The sequence below is a fragment of the Choloepus didactylus genome, chromosome 22, assembly GCF_015220235.1.
Source record: "Choloepus didactylus isolate mChoDid1 chromosome 22, mChoDid1.pri, whole genome shotgun sequence".
Lineage (NCBI taxonomy): Eukaryota > Metazoa > Chordata > Mammalia > Pilosa > Megalonychidae > Choloepus > Choloepus didactylus.
The window spans coordinates 13,761,093-13,784,751 of record NC_051328.1 but is presented as its reverse complement, the minus strand read 5'-3'; the positions used below and the strand labels follow the sequence as shown (position 1 = coordinate 13,784,751).

Sequence of the window (23,659 nt, the reverse complement as noted above, 5' to 3'; positions counted from 1 at the left end):
TATCAAACTACAACCCAGAACCCATGAATCTTGAAGATAATTATATAAAAATGTAGTTTTGAGGGGTGACAATATGATTGGGAAAGCCATATGGACCACATTCCCCTTTGTCTAGTGTATGGATGAATGAGTAGAAAAATGGGGGTTGGGGGGGGAAGGTACCTAGTGTTCTTTTTTACTTTAATTGTTCTTTTTCACTTTAATTTCTATTCTTATTATTTTTGTGTGTGTGGTAATGAAAATGTTCAAAAATTAATTTTGATGATGAATGCACAACTATTTAATGGTACTGTGAACAACTGAATGTACGCTTTGTATGACTGCATGATATGTGAATATATCTCAATAAAAATGAATTAAAAAAAAAAAAACTAGTGGAGACATTCTCAAGGCAACAACAAACATAATAAATGTCTGTGGCTTCCTAAAGTGTACCCTTTTTTGCTTAACCCAAAGGGAATATCTGCAGAATTGCAGGCCAAGAATCCAACAACTTTAATATCATCACTTGGAATTTACATTATTCAATTAACCTCAATGTGGGCAAAAACTACTCCTTTGTTTTGTCTTCCAGGGAGAAGCAGAGGCTCTCAGAAGTGGCAGGAATAAAGCTCTATTGATTCAGTGCATTTTGTATTAGACTAGGTGGGCTCTGAAATGGCTTGCCCCTAAGGGCCTCAGGTTGACTATATTTTACTAAGATAAAAAAGAATTGCCCTGGGACACGCAAGTCTGGGGCAAATTATGCAGCAGGGTAAATTCATCAATAAATCATTTTTTCTAAGGAGCACAATTACCTCCTATATTGTACAAGGCCCTAAAAAATTAGACGAATGAATCTAACATCCAGCCAAGGCTTGAGCCCACAGTCAACAAAATGGCACCCTGCCAGAGGAGACTACTCTTTGTTGGTTTGCACAGACAAATATGGGCATAGCCAACTATTATTAAGCATAACCTTTATGAAAGCATTCATATACCATGCCCTTATTTGATATTTCCCTCAGTCATTGTTAGGGAAGTACTATTATTACATACATTTGCACAGGAGGAAACTGAGGTTCAGAAACACCAGAATAGATGGCTAGGGCTTGGCTTTTGCAGAAATACAGCTCTTAGTTAAAATGCCATTGTGATGGTTAGGGTCACGTGTCAACTTGGCCAGGTGATGATCAAGCAAGCATTGGCCTAACCATTGCTGCGAGGATGTTTGTGGCTGGTTAATAAACCAACAGGCTGGTTTATTAAATCATCAGTCAATTGGCTGCAGCTGTGACTGATGACGTCAACAAAGAGCATGTCTTCCACAATGAGAGAATGCAGTTGGCTGGATTTAATCCAATAAGTTGAAGACTTTTAAGCGAGACAGATAAAGGACCTTCACTTCTTCTTCTTCTTCAGCTGACCAGCAAAGCGTTTCCTGAGTTCATCGAAGTTGCCAGTTCGTTTCCTGAGGAATTCTTCGAACATCTTCATTGGAGTTACCAGTTTGCTGCCTGTCCTACGGAATTTGGACTCGTGCATACCCACAGTTGCATGAGATACTTTTTTATATCTTATATTCATAGATATCTCTCACTGATTCTTTTTCCCTAGAGAACCCTAATACAGACATTAATATGACTTATTAGCCCTGTGACTTTCAGCAAGTTTTTAAACCCTTCTGAGTCTCAGTCTCCTCATTGTTATAATGGCACTTATAATTCTTCTCTCATAGGCTTGTGAGAGATAGAAGAGAATTTATTCACACACACACATAGAGACAGAGAGAGATACAGAAACCTGGCACCTCAAAAGAATTTAGCAAGTAGTATTAAGCTATGCCCACCGGAGTCAGACAACTTGGGTCCAACCCCAGCCCTGCCATCTGCTAAAAGCCACAGATTAAGTTTAGCCCCTCTGCACCACATTTCCTTATCTATAAAATGGGTACAATAATAGCAGCTGCCCCATAGCTTTGTTGTGAAGCTTAAAGATGACAAAGACATATGAAGTCCATAAAACGGTCAATAAATGACGAAGATAAGATGGTAATGATAACAATGCTAATGATTCTCTTAACTCTCAAATGATTTGTCCAGGGTCACATAGCAGGTAAGTGCAGAAGCTAATTTCCAATGATAGGTTGTCTGACTTTAAGTACTAGGGTTTCTCTATTGTTAGACAAAACCACAGAGTCAAGTGCAGGGGTGTGAAATATTCTGAGACCCCAAAAGATCTCTGGTGGAAGAAAAGACTTCAGCAACATTCAAGAGACAGTAGACTCTTCCAAAATATGGACGAGAAGAGAACACTTCCTAACTCATTCTATGAGGCCAGTATTATTGCTCTGATACCAAAACCAGACCAAGACATCACAATATCCCTTATGAATATAGATGTAAAAATCCTCAACAGAATAATAGCAAAGTGAGTCTAGCAGCATATAAAAATGATTATACTCTATAACCGTGTGGAGTTTATCCTGAGAATATAATATTGGTCAATATATTAAAGTCAATCAATGTTATACACCATAGCAATATAATTAAATACAAAAACCACATGATCAGTTCAATTGGTGCAGAAAAGCATTTGACAAAATCCAACACCTTTTTATAATATAAAGACTCAACAAACTAAGAATACAAGGGAACTCCTCAGCTTGATAAAGGGCATCTACAATGCACTCGTAAATAGCCAATAGGCCAAAGAATAAATATATAAGAGAAGAATGAAAGCAAAAACACAACATACCAAAAACTTACAGAATGTAGTGAAGGCAGTGCTCAGAGGGAAATTTATAGCTATAATAGCCTACATTAAAAAAGAAGAACTCAAATTAATAACTTAAGTTCACACCTTGAGAAACTAGAAAAAGAATTGTGTGCTACACCTGACATTAGCAGAAGGAAGGAAATAAAGATCAGAGTGGAGGTAAATGGAATACAGAATAGAAAACAACAGAAAGAATCAATGTAACCAAAAGTTGGCTATTTGAAAAAATCAATAAAATTGACAAACCTTTAACTAGACTGACAAAGAAAAAAAGAGAGATGATGCAAAAAGAGACGATGCAAAACACTAAAATCAGGGATGAAAGTGAGGACATTACTACCAACATTATAGAAACAAAAGGATTATAAGAGAATACTAATAGCAATTATATGCCAACAAATTACATAACCTACATGAAATGTTCAAATTCCTAGAAAAACAAATTACTCAAACTAATTCAAGAAGAAATTGAAAATCTCAACAGACCAATAAAAAGAGATTGAATTCTAACAACTCAACAATAAAAAGACAACCCAATTTAAAAGTAGGCAAAGGATTTGAATAGACATTTCTCCAAGAAAATATACAAATGGCCAATAAGCACATGAAAAGATGCTCAGTATCATTAGTCATTAGGGAAATGCAAATTAGAATCATAATAAGATACAACTTCATACCCACTAGGATGGCTGTAATAAAATAAAATTTAAAATTGACCAAAAAATGTTGGCTAGGTTGTAGAGAAACTGGAATACTCATACAATTGCTGGTGGGAAAGTAAAATGGTGAAGCCACTATGGAAAACAGTTTGGCAGTTCCTCAAAATTTAAACATAGAGTTACAATATGACCCAGCAATTTCACTCATGGTATATACCCAAGAGAATTGAAAACATAGATCCACACAAAAACTCAAATGCAAATGTCCATAGCAGCATTATTCATGAGCAGAAAAAACTCAAATGTCCATCACCTGACAAATGAATAAACAAAATGTGGTATATTCATACAGTAGAATATTATGCAGTGATAAAAAGGAATAAAGTACTGGTATATGTTACAACATGGACAGACATTGAAAACAATATTTTTTTGTGAAAGAAGTCAGACACAAAAGCCACATATTGTATGAGGAGGTAGAGAGAAAAGATTGGGGGTATGACTGCTGAAAAGTCGGGGGTTTCTTTTGCGGTCAAGAAAATGTTCTGGAATTAGTAGTGATGGTTGCACAATTTTGTGACTATGCTGAAAACCACTGAATTATATACTTTAAAATGGTTGATTTTATGGTATGTAAATTACATGTACATCAGAAAAAAGAGAGAAGAGACAAAATGGGAGCTGAGACTGATGTCAGAGTGGGAAGGCTGGACTAAGGCTTTCCCTATAGCTAAAATGGAACCTCTCAAGTTTTGACCAGGGAGGCTCACAATGAAGCGATACTGCAAAATCAGTGTTGTGTCTGTATTTTGTACAAAAACTGATTGTGTTGATAATGGGCACAAAGCTATTGTGTGGGGCATGGAGGACAGAGACCATCTTCACTTCCATTTTGATAGAGGTTTTCCTGCTATGGTCACAATGCATACATATTTCTTTTTTTAATAAACTTTTTATTTTGAAGTAATTTCACACTTAAAGAACAGTTTCAAAACTAAAATACAAAACCCATGCAGAGAACTCCAACATACTTCCACTCAGATACCCAGATTTACCAGCTTTTGCTATTTTGCCACATTTGCCATATCATTCTATCTACCTATCTATCCATCAATCCATCATCTATCTTTGTTCCCCTAAGCTGTAATCACAAATACCACTCAGCAGATTGCTTAAACAATGGGAATTTGTTGGCTCACTGTTTTGAGGCTAGGAGACACCCAAAATCAAGGCACCAGCAAGGAGATGCTTTCTCCCCAAAGTCTACAACATTCTGGTGATGGCTGCCTGCAATCCGTGGGGCTCCTTCGCTTTCCCATCACATGGCAATGCCCTCTCTTCCTCTTTGTCTTCCAGTTTCCACTGACTTCTGGCTTCCAGCTCCTCCCCATGGCTTTCTCTGACTATGTCTGAGGTTCTTCTTTTTACAAAGGATTCCCTGGTAACTGGATTAAGACCCAACCTCAATCAGTTGGACTAATTCTTAACAAAAATATAACATCTTCAAGAGATCCTATTTACAATGGATTCACACCCACAGAAATGCAGATCAAGACCAAGAATATTTCTAAATTGGAGATCATAATTCAATCCACCACACTATCTATCTATTTTCTAAACATTTGAGAGTAGGTTGTGTACATTATACTCCTTGAATACTTAATACTTCATGTTCTTTTCCTAAGAACAAGGATATTCACCTATGTAACTAGCTGAAGTACAATGATCACATTCAGGAAATTTAACATTAATATAAAGCTTAGTCTATATTCCAATTTTTTCATATGCCCTAATAATGTCCTTTGGGAAATTTTCTCCTCCATTATTAGATCTAGTCCAGGATGATGTGTTGTATGATGTAAACAAGTTTCTTTATCCCTCCCTTCTTCTCCGTCCCTACCTATGTTCAGGCAAGTATAAAAGGTGGTCATTTACATCTGTAGAAAAAAGGCCTAACCTAGGTCATTCATTTAGTCATTTATTTATTTCCCTACTACCTCCATTTGCCCAGGGTCAAACTGTTTGTGTAGTAAGCTTCCATTTCCATACTGTGCTGGGAGACAAGTCTCCCGAATTTCTCACATTTCTGCAGGGTTCAGCCAGTCTAAGTCAAGGACGTGTTTGAACAGCAAACAGCCATGAAAGCTAAAGAAAGCACATTCCTCCAGAGAGATATGGAGAGGTACCTCCCACACATGTGCCAGGGCAGTATCCCTCAGAGGAGACGTGCTTACAGACCAGGTAATGAGCAATTCCAGGGTTCCTCTCCTTGCGGTGCACCTACAGCAGGGCAGGGAACACCAAGCCCACAAGGCATCGCCCTGTAGGAACTGGGCATGAGGAGCCAATGCTGCTAGGTTTTTCCTGTAATCAGTCATCTTTGTCTCTCACTGTCTTCTGTCTTCATTAAGTATACATATATATAAACTGTGACAGGCTAACTTGTTAGCTTGCAAGCAAGGTAAAAGCTCAAACCTTTTACAGTTTCTGACAACATTTTATAAAATGGATAATAACAGTCTTATCCTTTAGGGTTTTAATTAAGACCATGTGAACTAATGCACATGAAGCACTTAGCTATTATTTGTCAGTCGCTGTACCGTACTATACTTTTAATTATTTTATTGGAGTACACAAAGTTAAGTGTGTACACAGCATGGAAACAAGAAAAGGATTTGGTTCTTTGGTTTCTATCTGGAGATCTGAACATTTACATTTGAGTCCCGGTTCTGCCATTAACAAGTGGTGTGATCTATGGCAAGTCACTTCTCTCTTTAGAGCCTCTGTATTCTCATCTGTAAAATTTGGATATTGGAAGAGGTAAACATTTAAAGGGAATATTCCAAAGAATATTAGACTCTTGAGATTATTCTTGAACAGAAAAGGGGTTCTAGAAAACTTTACATTTATCTCTATCCTAGAAATATGTAATGCGTATTATCATACTAATAACTCTGGGAATGCTTGCAGAAAAGAAATCTGTTTGATTTGAATTAAGCCAAAATTTCTAAAACCCATTCAACCATAGAAACTTCTTTCTTCAAAGCAGCAAATTAACATCCCATGGATTATATTGTAGACAGTGCTGAACTAGGTGAACTCCTGAGAGTCTTTTCAACTTTGACAAATTTTTTTCTCTCAGCCTTCATCATCTACATTTCATGTTCCTTTCTGTGGTTTTTCAAATGAATTTCACAACATTCTTATTACTGCCAATACCCTTTGTTTTTTCACTGGCCCTGGGAAACCTTTTTTTTTCAGTAATCTAATCACACCCAGTTTTTTCTCACTCAGATGAAAAGAAAAACTTGTAGCCTTTTGTTGCCTCTGAGCAGGTAAGCTGAGTAAGAGTCTGGAATCTGAAAGATTTAGATTCCAATTCTGCCTGTCCCATGAACTCACTATCTATGATTTGCAAGCATTTTTCCACCTGGAAAATGAGGGAGTTGAGCTAAACGGTCTCTGTGTTCTCACCCAGCATGAGCATGTTGTTTCATTCTGAACAAATGGCATCCAAAGCAGCTTTTGATCCAGCAACCGCAGGGTTTGTCAACGCAGCCTCCGTAACAGCCATTGGATCCCGGTAAGTGCATTACCTCCCTCTACCAGCAAGCAATAGCCGGAGACGGGAGCAGCCTGAGCCCATCTGGGTCTCTTTAAGGGGCTGTGCTTCACCCTCAGGTGTCCACACTGATGTCACCCTCACCCTTTGGGAAAATGCTCTCTCCAGTTATTGGAACAGCCAGTGTCCACTAACTCAACGACTTGGACTGTTACAATTCTCTTTTTTAAATACTATAATTTTAAAAACCATTGACAAGAATCCTAATTAAGTTATGTAAAGGGGTTTACTTCAACCCAAAGACAATGAGAACCAGACCTGAGCCTGGATGTGGGGCCAGACACAATGGCTTAGTTTAAGACAGGGCAATAGCTTCAATTTTTTTTAATGTGAATTTTAATGTCAAAAACTTGAAAATAAACCACTTTGGGCAAAGATCTGTAGGAACAGGCTGCCAGGGCGAGGAGGTGGCAGAGAATCTGCAGGCCCTTTGGAGCCTGGTCCCTTCTAGTTTGTCACCGACAAGAAATGCCAAAGAGCCTGAGGTTGTGGCTGGCCAGCCAGGGTTTCACGGGGGCTCGGGGAAACCAACCGGCCTGACTTCATTCCACGCTCTTGTATTTTGGTCTTCTGCTCACACATGGAGGTCCGCAGCCTGGCTGGCTCTGAGCAGGTGTTCGGTGAGCAGTGGCCAGAGGGAGGCATGGCTACAGATGCCCCTGATCCTTGCCCTGGGCTGCCCCGAATCCCGGACAACAAATCCAGGTTACTGGATTTTGCTTTCTCTGCCCCTTCTTGCCGCCCTGAGCTCCCAATCTGAGAATCCACCCCCTGGACTCATGTGTCTAGAAAAACGTACTCCTGACTGCAGCTGTGTGGCTGGCCTCTCCAGGTGGCAGCGGGCAGCCTGCCCAGGCATCCAAAAGCAGGAGGGACCTGAGTCAGGGCCAGTCTGTGCCTCAGTTCCAGTCCGGTGCATCTCCTGCCCGATGGGATCAGCTCACTCACCCACTGGAGATTCTCCCCTCCTCTCCAGTTTACCTCCCATGCCTCACTCCAGAGAAGGCACACGCAGTCCCATAATTGCATGCTAGGAATGCTCAGTTAGGGGATATGGGAAGAACACAGCTTCAATTTTGAGGTTAAAGTTTGTTCTTTCTTTTGTGGCTCTGTCAGGCCCTTAACATGATTTAAGCACAAGTGATTTGGGAGAACTAAAGCTGTGTGCGTGTACTTTGGCCTCCATTTCTTCAAATTGTGCTTAAGAGGAGCTCAAATCTCCTTAATTATTGATCACGGGGACTCTCTACCCCAGTAAAGCTTCAGCTTGGACTCTGAGGTCATTTACTGTTCCCTCCTCCCTGCCCTCCATACTCCACTAGCTGACTGAAGCCTGGGCTGGCCCGAACCCCCTCAGTCGCCCCTCAAGGCTACATACATGCAGGGAGTGGAACATCAAAGACCTGAGTTAGGTCTCTGGTGAGCTCTGTGACTTTACTCCCCTGTGACCGTGAGCCAGTCTTTTGACCTCTCCAGGCCTCCAACAGATTTCTCCTCTGTAAACTGGGGCTCATGAGCCTGCCTGGAAACTTCGTGAACTCACTGGTGGGAAATCTCCCATTCCTCTCCGATTTGTGCCCTAATGTCTGGGAATATCCTGACGTTATGTCTGACTGCAGCTCACCATTCTCTGATGACTTCTAGCCTTGGCCAGTGTGGCTCCTTCTCCTAGTAACATCCTTCCCTTTTCTGTTGAATAAACTTTCCCTCTTCTCCCGAACTGAACTCAAGTATTTTCTCCTCCAGGTCGTTTTTCTTGACATCACAGGCTGGTGTCTCTGTACTCCTCTGCTCCGGCCAGGGCACCTGTATTTATATTTGTCACTGCACTCAGAGCACCCAGAGTCACAGCTCCCTCCGTCGCGTCTCTGTCATGCAGCATGTTCTTCTCCAACTGCTCTTTTTTGCAATGTCCTCCTAGGGTGACTAATACAACTCTAGGCACCTTGACGGTTGAGAGTGAAGGCACCCAGAGAGCCATGAGCCCCAAGATGGTAAAGGGACCCAAGGGGTGGGGACAGCCCTCTGGTATTGTCTGTTCTGTGGTGCGAGACCCTGCAAGGCCTCTTCCACGGTGGTGTGAAGGAGGCCAGATCTAGCCTGAGGGCACTGGAGAGCCTCTGAAGGGTTTTAAGCAAAGGAGAGACATGATGGCATACCTTTTTAGAAAGATCCCACTGGCTGCACTGAGGGAAATGGACTGGAGGGGTAAGACTAGAGTCAAAGAGGCCAGTGGTTTTGGGTGTGGCCCGAGAGAGCACTGATGATGGTAGCCATGTGGATGGAGAGAGGCAGATGGTGTCCACTTCTACGGCGAGGACCCAGGACTCAGCAGCCAGACAGCTGAGGCTGAACCCAGCTCTGCCCCTCCCTGGCTGCAGACCTCAGGCACCAATTGCACAGCATCCCTGTGAGGAATAAATGAGTGAACAGGACCTGACACAGGATCACGGTAATATGTGTCATCTATTATTGTTATTACTGTTATTCCAGAATGTTCTGAAGGTTGATGGTAGAGTTTGGCATGTGAGCGAGAGGCAGATCAGGGATGACTCTAAGATATCTGGCTTAAGGAAATGAGTAGACAAGTCAGAAAAGACTCCACAAGGAGCATACTGGGTCTCAGGACAGGTGGGAGGAGGACATATTTGGGATCTGTGGGTAGAATAAGTTTGGGCCCTCACATCTCAGACCTGGCTGGCATATCCACATCAGCTGCTCCCACACACACACAGAATCCACATACACGTGAGCATGTAACAGTGCTCTCTCCCTACACATTTTACATAAACATTTATGCAGTGGATGCTGCTTGGTGTTGCTCAGAGCCCCTGCCCCTCCCCACCTCCTTTCCACTGAAGCACTCGCATGCCCAGTGCAAGGTCACCTCAGGGGCAGCGGTGCTACTCATATCTGATGACCGGTCGGTGCAGAGGTATAAAACCCAGGCCTCCTTGCCCCAATTCAGGACAATTTTGCAGAGTCATTCCAGTTTCAGAGACTTTGTTGTGGCTGCATCACGGCCCAGCCTTTTCCCTGCCCAATTCTGCCTCCTTCACTCCCCACGGGTGCTGGCACGGCAATCCTGGGGGCCTGCACAAAACACTCTTTTAAGGGTCTGCAGTTCTCTAGCCCTGGGGGAGACCACTCTTTTCTTCCTGCAGCCTGAAGGCTGACCTGTAGAGCTGGTCCTATAGTCTGGGCCTGGAGCTGAGGCCCCAAGATACAATGCCTGGATATGCCACCAAAGGGCCAGCTGGGGGCTGGGCCCACATCAGGGAATCCTCCCACATATCCGCACTCGGTGCTGAAATTGGTAGGCAGAATTTACCCTTCATCTGTGCTTTTGTTTCTAGTCTGAAGTCCCAGTTGCTATGGGACTTTAGCAATCTTCCCTCTTTTGGCCTCAATTTTCCCATTACAAAGGGAGAAATCTGGAGTCCAAGGCTTTGACTTCTGCAGTTTGAGGTCTGCCTGGTAGAGGGCTCCGCACTGACCAGTTCTTAATTTTTCCTGGGCTGCAGGCCCTTTTGATAATCAGATGAAAGCTATACACCTTTCCCCATAAAAATGAATGCACACACACACACATGTTCTGCCTACCACATCCTCAGAGGGGCAGCCCTGCTCTGCCACTGTCCTGAGTGCCCATCCCTTCCCGTTGGCAGAAGCCCCCAGCCTCACAGATCTGGCTCACAGGTTAGCCCAGCTGTGGATTGAGGCACCCCTTAGGCTTGAAAAAATCCTCTTAGAAAGAATAAGGATCTCACCCTCCAGCCCCAAAACACACACTCCAACTGTCCTTGGAAAACCAAAAACACTGAACTTCAGGAGAATCTGCTCTAATTCTTCCAATTTCCCTGAATTTGAGAGGGATGAGTACAGATTAAGGACCTAGGGAGGCCCGAAGAAAAAAGTTAATATGGGTCATCTCTCCCATTCCACTCTTATTCTGGTTCCTGGGCACACGCCACACCACAGAAGCCCTCTCCTGGGCTCCAAGCACCACGATCCACTGTGTGGCTGTGAGAAGAGAGATGATTCCCATTTTTCAGATGAGGAAGATGAGGCCAAAATGACTTATCTGTGGTCTTCCACTTTATCATCTGTAAAGGGATGGTGGCAACAAGGCCTCATGACATGCTGTCAAGTGCTGGGCACAGAGTCCTGCACAAAGTAAATGGAAACTGTCTGCTCACACTACCATGCACATACACATGCCACACACACTCAACCACATCCTGCTCTTTCTTTGCAGCTGGCATGACCAATATTAGGCAAGCTGCTTACTGAGGATGTCAAAAAGCTGGTGACATGGTGCAGGACCTCAGGGAATTGCCCCAGGGACGCCTTCATGTAAGTCTGCCCACCCGGGCTTCCATGGACTTCCTGGCTCCAGATCATGGGATGAGGAGAAGTATGCAAAATCCTGCATTGAGCTTTCACAGAGGGGGTGAGAATTAGCTGCTTGTTGCTGCTGTAACAAATTAGCATAAACAGAGGCCTAAAACAATACCAATTTATTGTCTTACAGGTCTAGGGGTCAGAAGTCCAAAATGGGTCAGCTGGGCTGTGTTCCTTCTGGAGATTCAAGGGGAGAATCTGTTTCCTTGCCTTTCCCTGCTTTTAGAGGCCACACGCATCCCTTGGCTCATGACCCCATCCTTTATCTTCACGCCTGCAGTTGAGCATCTTCCAATCCCACTGTGGTGGTTTGAAGCAGAAAAGGCCATGTTCTTTTTTTTTTTTTTTTTACCCCACAGCAGTAGTAGTATATTTATTGTGCTGAAGGCAGGCAGCAGGGAATGAATAGCTTTGGGGAACGAATACAGAATGTTCACAAAGATTTACAAATCTCTATTCATTACACACTGAGCAGCAAAAATAAAGTGTTGAATCCTCTTAGACCAACCTATTATAGGTATTGCAAAGTTTCTGTACTTCTCATCACCACATACCTTTGGGGTAAAAGTGGGTAATTTTAATGCACAATAAATATTTTATAGTTTACAAAATATTTTGAAATAGTTTGTTTGCACAAACATCCTACACATGCAGTTCCGTTATCAAGATACTTAAAAATATTCATGCTTTCTTGTCACACTTTCTCTTTCCATAATGATCCCTCTGCAACATCCCCTAACAAACTAACCTATGTAATAAACATGGTACAAATTCTTTACCCAAGTGAATTTAAGTTGTTCACTTATTTTACATGAAATACTTCATTTGTAAATAAAAAACTTAATTTCATAGTTCTGAAATTTTGTCTCACTTTTATTTATTGCGTTTTAACAATTAACACCTATAAAATCAAGCACTGAATTTAGCACCAAGGAGTCAAGAATATTACACCAAAACGGGTTTACACTTCATACTTATTAATAAATAAGATCTTGCAACTTAGTCCTTCCTAACTAAGTCACAAGGAAAATATCAACCAAAAATTAAACACATTGAAAGGGAAGGACAGTTTCACAGAAAAGTTTGGTGTATGTAACTTGTGAAAAAACAAAACAAAACAAACATAGTGGATTTGAAAGTTAATATGTTTAAAATCTACATTAGAGAACTCCTTGATTTTTTAATTAATATTTAATTTTAAATTTCTTTCCAACAGAAGAGATAGGTATATTTCCACATATGAAAAATTGGTTAACAGCCACAAATCAAAACAAGGAAAGCCTGATAAAAATCATCACACTCTCTTCTAAAATATAATGGCACACAAATATAACTATTTTATGATGTTACTAATAAAGACATATGTTATTTCATGTTCTAATTGGACAATAATCTTAATTTTGGTAATATATAAGGCCATGTTCTTTTAATCCATTCCTGTGGGTGCAGACGTGTTATGGGTAAGACCTTCTGATTAGGTTATTTCAGTTGAGGAATTGCCCCACGGTGGGTCTTAATCCTTTCAATGGAGTCCTTTTTAAGAGATGAAATTAAGAGACGCTCATAGAGGGAAGCTCCAGAGAAGCTAAGAGACAAGGGCACACCCACAGAAACTCGGAGAGAAAGCCACTAAAGCCAGAGCTGAAAGCAATGAAACCCAGGAGAGAAGGCCCAGTAGCCACCAGCCATGTGCCTTGCCATGTGACAGATGTCCCAGATGCCAGTAGCCTCTCTTCAGAGAAGGTATTATCCTGTTGATGCCTTAATTTGAACATTTTCATAGTCTTAGAACTGTAAATTTGTAAAAAGCCAACCCATCTCTGGTACATTGCATTCCGGTAGCTTTAGCAAACCGAAACACCCTCTCTCTGCTTCTGTCATCACAACACTTTTTCTAACTCTTACCTTCTTGCCTCCCCTTTGGGATTACATTGGGCCTGGCCAGATAATCCAGGGTAATCTCCCCATCTCAAGATTCTTTACTTTATCACATCTGTAAAGTCTCTTTTGCCATGAAAGTAATATATTCACAGGTTTCAGGGATTAGGACTGTGAAGATCTTTACAGGGGGTGGGGGTGGGAGCTGTGGTTCAGCTACCACTGTCCCAGAGACCCTTCCCACCCTTCTCTGACCATTTTCTCCCTTGAGGTTTGTACCTCCAGCTATAGCAGGTCAGAGCTGGGAGGTTCCTTTGAGAATGTCTAGCCAACAATGTGTGAAAATACCTGTTTCAGTTCAGGGGGGTTAAGCTGCTGCACAAATAGACCCAAACACGTAATGGCTCAACCTGATGGAGGTTTCTTTCTTTCTCACATCATGTCATGAGAGGGTGTCCTGACTGGGGGGGTTGGGAGGTGAAGTGGGGGAGCTCTCATCCCCACAGTCATTTAGGGACCCAGGCTCCTTCCATCTTGTGGCTCTGCCAGCCCCTAGAGCCTCACCATCACCCTCTGCATCCCGTCAGAAAGGGGAAAAGAGCATGAAGGAGCACATGTGGGAGATTTCCATAGAGCCAGGCCCAGGAGGAGCACATGCCTCCTTCTCACATCCAGGGCCAGCACTTAGCACACTGCCACACCCAACAGCAAGGTGGACCCAGGACGGAAGGAAAATGTCTTCTGATGGACAGTGGCCTGCCCCCTATGACTGCCTTTGTGGAGCAAGTTGCTACATAATGCATCGTGGAAACAGGCTTGGGTACAATAGAAGCTTTCAGCAAATGACCGTTTTTAATACACAGCACAAAAGGTCCAAAAGGGCAGGGGAACAGACTTTGTCCTAGCCAGTCCCCCAGGGAGGTCAATTGCTTGGATCCTGGTCAGTGAATGGCAGCTCCTGTAGGCCAAGGGTGGGGTATTTGTACAACCCAGTGGGAGGAGGCCTTGCCACTGAGAGTTCCTGCCCTGATAAGCAGCTGGAACTGCTTGTTTCAGGTCCCCACACCCCATCAACCCCCAGTTGCTGAACTGAAAGATCTGTACACAATAGAAAAGGGGTGTGGGGGGGGAGGGTTGGGAAATGGTGGCTAGGTGTGTTGGTGACATCCCCAACAGCCTTCCCCCACCTTCTAGCACCCAGCTCTTTCAGGGAGGGGATTAGTATCCTCACTGGACATTCAATTCTGCAAACATTTGCAAGGCATGTTCCCACCCCCAGAGTTCTGACAAGTTCTGGAACTTCCGACCCACTCCATCTGTGCGGCAGCCCACTGCCCAGCTCCCCACTGCCTCAACCCTAGAATCCAAACCAGCTCTACAAGACTTTAACTCCTCCTGCCTGGCCTTTCACCTCCACTTTATCTCCCACTGTGTCCCAGCCCTTACACCTGGTGCCCAGTCTGCCCTCTGGCCTGAAATATGACCCCCATCCTTCACCATCCTTTGAAATCAACCTTCTATCAGCCCAAGCCCAGCCTCCAGGAAGCCTTCCCTGAGAACAGCTACCCACTGGATTCTCTCCTTCTCTGATCGCCTCCAGCTGTCAAAGACTGCAGTGCAGCCCACCCCCTGTACAGGCTTGTTCTCCCACTGATACCTCTGTGAGTCTGTCAGTCCCAACACCTCCATTGGATAGGGCCATGAGCCAGGGACGGGCCCTGTGCCTCTACCGTGCAGGTGCTCAGAAGGATGGGAATGGGGAGGTTCTGGACCCTCCACCCCAGGGACTCTCTGTATCTGCTGAGCTCAGAGCTGGAGCACCATGTGCTTCCCTCTCTGGGCCTCAGTTCTGACACCGATGAAGGGCTCCAGAGCATGGACTAGATCCGTGCTGACTGCAAGAGCAGTCCACTGACCAGCAGCATTGGCCTCACCTGATAGCTAATTAGAAAGCAGGCTCGCAGACCCTGCCCCAGACCTGCTAAATCAGAATCTGCATTTTAACAAGATCCCATGTGATTCTGATGCACGTTACAGTGTGAGAAGCTCTGTTCTAATTGATCTCCAAAAGCCCTTTCAGTTTTGGGGGTTCTATAATCTACAACTTCAACAGAATTGGGGTGTGGAATGTGGGGCTTTGGATTGAGAGGAGTTAATCTGTTTGCCAGCAAAGCTCTGTCCTTGCTGTTCCCCAGTGTCCAGATAGCTCCATTCCAGGCAGCTTTCATAACCTCAGGAGAATTTCCAGCTGTGGTGAGAGTAATTTTAAGAAAACAATATATATGATAAGGATAAGGATGGTGAAGAATGAACTTCTCCATAACTCAGGAGCCCTTCGCTATTAGACATTCCTCACTCCTTTTCTCCCTGGAGAATCTGCTAAACATGTGAATATCCACCGGGAGCCCTGGGGGACAGCCCCTTCTGAGTTCATCCTGGAAACCTGCCTCTGTCTGGGTCTGCCCAGGGACAGGCAGGATCTAGGAAAGGTAGAGGCCCAAGGGAGCTCCTGCCTAGGAAGTTCTAAGTACTGGAAACTGGCACCCATGAATGCCGAAGCCCAAGGTCATGCAGGTTGCCTCATCCAGAGGCTTGCACGTTGTTTTATTAAAACTGATTTTAAAAATAAAACTGATGGACTTAAAAAGGAAAAAAAAGAAGAGTAGTTACTCAGAAGTCCAGATTGTAAAATCCAGAGAAACAGAGATGCCAGGGTTGACTCCAAGGGCCAGGGGCCTCCCGAGACTGCAAGGGCTAGGGGACTGCTTAAAGGACATGCAGCTGCTAAGTGGCAGATCAGAACCAAAACCTGAAATGCAGGATTCAAGAATCCAAGAGGTTAATGGTAGGGTTGGGGGTGTCAGGTGAGTGGATGAAAAAAAACCTGGACAATGGCCACAGTGGATGGAGCAGTCAGAAGAGGAAGGCAGGGACAAGGAGAACAACGAGGAGAGGTGTGGGATATGCTTTTTCCTTTCTTCCACCCCCACTTCTGAAATACCATATCTCCTGCAAAGCTCAGATCAACTGTCCTCACCCTCATGCAGGCCTCCCAGATTTCCACAGCCTCCATGGAGTCCACCCTCCTATCAGTCTCTCTCTCCCGATCTTTGTCACACTCTGCCTCCTCCTATCACAACTCCTTGAAAGATAGTTGGTGTGTATCCTTTACACTTTTTTTTTCCCTTCCTCTAGACTGTTGCCTGGAATGGAGATGTGATGGCTGGAGCTATGGCTACTATCTTGGACTATTTGTCCAAAAGCAGGTGATGAGCTGAAAGGACTGGAGTCCCTGAGGACTTTGTGGATCAGAAATGCCACACCAGCCCTGGACTACCTATCTCCAGATTTTTTTGCAAGAGAAATAAATTTTATCTTGTATAAGCCAATTATTTTGGGTCTCTATTACTGCAGACAACCCCAATGTTAAGTGATATACTGGGAATTACTTCTGACTCTTTTCTACATCTCTTTCCATCTAATCAACAAATCCTTTTGATTCTGCCTGTTTGATATGGCCCAGATCTGTGAACTTTTCTCCATCATTGCTATGTCTTCCTGAACTTGGGCAATCATAATTTCTTGCTTAGATTACTGGTCAGCATTCTTTCTACACGGTCTTCCTACCACATACTTTCATACTAATAATTCAAATTAGCTTTCTTATGAGAAAGCTAAATAAGCACACACAGACACACACATATATACATATACAGAAAAGTACTGAATCATTACAGCAAATACTTTTATTTATCCACTCTCCAAAATGACAATTAACATCTGTAATTCTTTACAAAGCAAATATGTCAAAGCTGCCTCATTCCTCTCCACGAGGGCAAACCTCTCCCATAACCTCCTGATCCTGTATTGAACTGTATCCTTGGAATATGGACTCTTCCAGTGTGTTCTTTTCCAAACTTTTACATACACATATGATTGTATAGTACTGTATAGTATGGTTCTGTTTTTTACTTAAATGGTGCCACATTGTAAGAATAGTTCTGCAACTTGCTTTTCTGTGTTTTTGAGGTGTATCCAAGATGACATTCATTTCAGCAACTCTATAGTGCTCCATCACATAACTAGAACACATGCATCTATTCCTCTACAGAAGGGCAACCGGGTTGTTCCCTGTCTTTTGCTTTTATAAACAACGCTTCACTGACATCCTTTTACGTGTGTGTGTTGGGGGGTGGGGGTCTCCAGGGTCTGTTTCTGGCAGTGAAATTCCTGAGTCTTGGGCTAGTGGTGGAATCACATGACAGGGCCTGTGGCTGGGGCAGAAGTCAAGGTCAGGGACACAGCAAATGAGTCTGAGACAGCACAGTGGGGCTGGAAGGGAAGGGCCTAAAATGTCACCCTAAGTAGGGGTCTGGACTTTATCACTCAGGCAACTGGGAGCCACTGAAGATAAATTAAACCAGAAAAGGACACAGTTCTATTTGAGTTTTAGAGAAAAGTATCAAAGGAATAGCACTTGTTTGGAGTAGAACTTTGAATCATTAGATTTTTAGGGTCTTAACTTCATCCACTTTGTCCTTTAAAACTTATCAGAAGGCGGGGCAAGATGGCAGACTGGTGAGCTGTAAGTTTTAGTTACTCCTCCAGGAAAGTAGGTAAAAAGCCAGGAACTGCGTGGACTGGACACCACAGAGCAATCTGTCTTTGGGCATACTTCATACAACACTCATGAAAATATCGAACTGCTGAGATCAGCGAAATCTGTAAGTTTTTGCGGCCAGGGGACCCGCGCCCCTCCCTGCCAGGCTCAGTCCCCTGGGAGGAGGGGCTGTCAGCTCCGGGAAGGAGAAGGGAGAACTGCAGTGGTAGCCCTTATCAGAAACTCATTCCACTGATTCAAACTCCAACCATAGATAGACTGAGACCAGACACCAGAGAATCTGAGAGCAGCCAGCCCAGCAGAGAGGAGACAGGCATAGAAAAAAACAACACGAAAAACTCCAAAATAAAAGCAGAGGATTTTTGCAGTTCTGGTGAACACAGAAAGGGGAAGGGCGGAGCTCAGGCCTTGAGGCGTATATGCAAATCCCGAAGAAAAGCTGATCTCTCTGCCCTGTGGACCTTTCCTTAATGGCCCTGCTTGCTTTGTCTATTAGCATTTCAATAACCCATTAGATCTCTGAGGAGGGCCCTTTTTTTTTTTTTTTTAAATCCTTTTTTCTTTTTCTAAAACAATTACTCTAAGAAGCCCAATACAGAAAGCTTCAAAGAATTGCAATTTGGGCACGTCAAGTCAAGAGCAGAACTAAGAGAGCTCTGGGACAAAAGGCAATAATCCAGTGGCTGAGAAAATTCACTAAACAACACAACTTCCCAAGAAAAGGGGGGTGTCCGCTCACAGCCACCATCCTGGTGGACAGGAAACACTCCTGCCCATCGCCAGCCCCACAGCCCAGAGCTGCCCCAGACAACCCAGTGTGACGGAAGTGCTTCAAATAACAGGCACACACCACAAAACTGGGCGTGGACATTAGCCTTCCCTGCAACCTCAGCTGAATGTCCCAGAGCTGGGAAGGTGGAGCAGTGTGAATTAACAAAGCCCCATTCAGCCATCATTTGAGCAGACTGGGAGCCTCCCTACACAGCCCAGCAGCCCAGAACTGGCCTGGGGGGACGGCACTCACCTGTGACATAGCACAGTCATCCCTCAACAGAGGACCCGGGGTGCACAGCCTGGAAGAGGGGCCCACTTGCAAGTCTCAGGAGCCATACGCCAATACCAAAGACTTGTGGGTCAGTGGCAGAGACAAACTGTGGCAGGACTGAACTGAAGGATTAGACTATTGCAGCAGCTTTAAAACTCTAGGATCATCAGGGAGATTTGATTGTTAGCGCCACCCCCCCTCCCCGACTGCCCTGAAACACGCCCCACATACAGGGCAGGCAACACCAACTACACACGCAAGCTTGGTACACCAATTGGGCCCCACAAGACTCACTCCCCCACTCACCAAAAAGGCTGAGCAGGGGAGAACTGGCTTGTGGAGAACAGGTGGCTCGTGGACGCCACCTGCTGGTTAGTTAGAGAAAGTGTACTCCACGAAGCTGTAGATCTGATAAATTAGAGATAAGGACTTCAATAGGTCTATAAACCCTAAAAGAACCCTATCAAGTTCAGCAAATGCCACGAGGCCAAAAACAACAGAAAATTATAAAGCATATGAAAAAACCAGACGATATGGATAACCCAAGCCCAAGCACCCAAATCAAAAGACCAGAAGAGACACAGCACCTAGAGCAGCTACTCAAAGAACTAAAGATGAACAATGAGACCCTAGTACGGGATACAAAGGATATCAAGAAGACCCTAGAAGAGCATAAAGAAGACATTGCAAGACTAAATAAAAAAATGGATAATCTTATGGAAATTAAAGAAACTGTTGACCAAATTAAAAAGATTCTGGACACTCATAGTACAAGACTAGAGGAAGTTGAACAACGAATCAGTGACCTGGAAGATGACAGAATGGAAAATGAAAGCATAAAAGAAAGAATGGGGAAAAAAATTGAAAAAATCGAAACGGACCTCAGGGATATGATAAATAATATGAAACGTCCAAATATAAGACTCATTGGTGTTCCAGAAGGGGAAGAAAAGGGTAAAGGTCTAGGAAGAGTATTCAAAGAAATTGTTGGGGAAAACTTCCCAAATCTTCTAAACAACATAAATACACAAATCATAAATGCTCAGCGAACTCCAAATAGAATAAATCCAAATAAACCCACTCCGAGACATATACTGATCACACTGTCAAACATAGAAGAGAAGGAGCAAGTTCTGAAAGCAGCAAGAGAAAAGCAATTCACCACATACAAAGGAAACAGCATAAGACTAAGTAGTGACTACTCAGCAGCCACCATGGAGGCAAGAAGGCAGTGGCACGATATATTTAAAATTCTGAGTGAGAGGAATTTCCAGCCAAGAATACTTTATCCAGCAAAGCTCTCCTTCAAATTTGAGGGAGAGCTTAAATTTTTCACAGACAAACAAATGCTGAGAGAATTTGCTAACAAGAGACCTGCCCTACTGGAGATACTAAAGGGAGCCCTACAGACAGAGAAACAAAGAAAGGACAGAGAGACTTGGAGAAAGGTTCAGTACTAAAGAGATTCGGTATGGGTACAATAAAGGATATTAATAGAGAGAGGGGAAAATATGGCAAACATAAACCAAAGGATAAGATGGCCAATTCAAGAAATGCCTTCACGGTTTTAACGTTGAATGTAAATGGATTAAACTCCCCAATTAAAAGATATAGATTCGCAGAATGGATCAAAAAAAATGAACCATCAATATGTTGCATACAAGAGACTCCTCTTAGACACAGGGACACAAAGAAACTGAAAGTGAAAGGATGGAAAAAAATATTTCATGCAAGCTACAGCCAAAAGAAAGCAGGTGTAGCAATATTAATCTCAGATAAAATAGACTTCAAATGCAGGGATGTTTTGAGAGACAAAGAAGGCCACTACATACTAATAAAAGGGGCAATTCAGCAAGAAGAAATAACAATCATAAATGTCTATGCACTCAATCAAGGTGCCACAAAATACATGAGAGAAACACTGGCAAAACTAAAGGAAGCAATTGATGTTTCCACAATAATTGTGGGAGACTTCAACACATCACTCTCTCCTATAGATAGATCAACCAGACATAAGAGCAATAAGGACACTGAAAACCTAAACAATCTGATAAATGAATTAGATTTAACAGACATATACAGGACATTACATCCCAAATCACCAGGATACACATACTTTTCTAGTGCTCATGGAACTTTCTCCAGAATAGATCATATGCTGGGACATAAAACAAGCCTCAATAAATTTAAAAAGATTGAAATTATTCAAAGCACATTCTCTGACCACAATGGAATACAATTAGAAGTCAATAACCATCAGAGACTTAGAAAATTCACAAATACCTGGAGGTTAAACAACACACTCCTAAACAATCAGTGGGTTAAAGAAGAAATAGCAAGAGAAATTGCTAAATATATAGAAACGAATGAAAATGAGAACACAACATACCAAAACCTATGGGATGCAGCAAAAGCAGTGCTAAGGGGGAAATTTATAGCACTAAATGCATATATTAAAAAGGAAGAAAGAGCCAAAATCAAAGAACTAATGGATCAACTGAAGAAGCTAGAAAATGAACAGCAAACCAATCCTAAACCAAGTAGAAGAAAAGAAATAACAAGGATTAAAGCAGAAATAAATGACATAGAGAACAAAAAAACAATAGAGAGGATAAATATCACCAAAAGTTGGTTCTTTGAGAAGATCAACAAGATTGACAAGCCCCTAGCTAGACTGACAAAATCAAAAAGAGAGAAGACCCATATAAACAAAATAATGAATGAAAAAGGTGACATAACTGCAGATCCTGAAGAAATTAAAAAAATTATAAGAGGATATTATGAACAACTGTATGGCAACAAACTGGATAATGTAGAGGAAATGGACAATTTCCTGGAAACATATGAACAACCTAAACTGACCAGAGAAGAAATAGAAGACCTAAACCAACCCATCACAAGCAAAGAGATCCAATCAGTCATCAAAAATCTTCCGACAAATAAATGCCCAGGGCCAGATGGCTTCACAGGGGAATTCTACCAAACTTTCCAGAAAGAACTGACACCAATCTTACTCAAACTCTTTCAAAACATTGAAAAAAATGGAACACTACCTAACTCATTTTATGAAGCTAACATCAATCTAATACCAAAACCAGGCAAAGATGCTACAAAAAAGGAAAACTACCGGCCAATCTCCCTAATGAATATAGATGCAAAAATCCTCAACAAAATACTTGCAAATCGAATCCAAAGACACATTAAAAAAATCATACACCATGACCAAGTGGGGTTCATTCCAGGCATGCAAGGATGGTTCAACATAAGAAAAACAATCAATGTATTACAACACATTAAAAACTCGAAAGGGAAAAATCAATTGATCATCTCAATAGATGCTGAAAAAGCATTTGACAAAATCCAACATCCCTTTTTGATAAAAACACTTCGAAAGGTAGGAATTGAAGGAAACTTCCTCAACATGATAAAGAGCATATATGAAAAACCCACAGCCAGCATAGTACTCAATGGTGAGAGACTGAAAGCCTTCCGTCTAAGATCAGGAACAAGACAAGGATGCCCCGCTGTCACCACTGTTATTCAACATTGTGCTGGAAGTGCTAGCCAGGGCAATCCGGCAACACAAAGAAATAAAAGGCATCCAAATTGGAAAAGAAGAAGTAAAAGTGTCATTGTTTGCAGATGATATGATCTTATATCTAGAAAACCCTGAGAAATCGACGATACAGCTACTAGAGCTAATAAACAAATTTAGCAAAGTAGCGGGATACAAGATTAATGCACATAAGTCAGTAATGTTTCTATATGCTAGAAATGAACAAATTGAAGAGACACTCAAGAAAAAGATACCATTTTCAATAGCAACTAAAAAAATCAAGTACCTAGGAATCAACTTAACCAAAGATGTAAAAGACCTATACAAAGAAAACTACATAACTCTACTAAAAGAAATAGAAGGGGACCTTAAAAGATGGAAAAATATTCCATGTTCATGGATAGGAAGGCTAAATGTCATTAAGATGTCAATTCTACCCAAACTCACCTACAGATTCAATGCAATCCCAATCAAAATTCCAACAACCTACTTTGCAGACTTGGAAAAGCTAGTTATCAAATTTATTTGGAAAGGGAAGATGCCTCGAATTGCTAAAGACACTCTAAAAAAGAAAAACGAAGTGGGAGGACTTACACTCCCTGACTTTGAAGCTTATTATAAAGCCACAGTTGTCAAAACAGCATGGTACTGGCACAAAGATAGACATATAGATCAATGGAATCGAATTGAGAATTCAGAGATAGACCCTCAGATCTATGCCGACTGATCTTTGATAAGGCCCCCAAAGTCACCGAACTGAGCCATAATGGTCTTTTCAACAAATGGGGCTGGGAGAGTTGGATATCCATATCCAAAAGAATGAAAGAGGACCCCTACCTCACCCCCTACACAAAAATTAACTCAAAATGGACCAAAGATCTCAATATAAAAGAAAGTACCATAAAACTCCTAGAAGATAATGTAGGAAAACATCTTCAAGACCTTGTATTAGGCGGCCACTTCCTAGACTTTACACCCAAAGCACAAGCAACAAAAGAGAAAATAGATAAATGGGAACTCCTCAAGCTTAGAAGTTTCTGCACCTCAAAGGAATTTCTCAAAAAGGTAAAGAGGCAGCCAACTCAATGGGAAAAAATTTTTGGAAACCATGTATCTG

The 23,659-nt window shown here is 42.5% G+C and overlaps 1 pseudogene; it reads left to right on the top strand.

Moving 5' to 3' along the window:
* LOC119518385 overlaps positions 1–23,659 on the top strand; it is a 40,254-nt pseudogene that overhangs the window by 13,960 nt on the left and 2,635 nt on the right.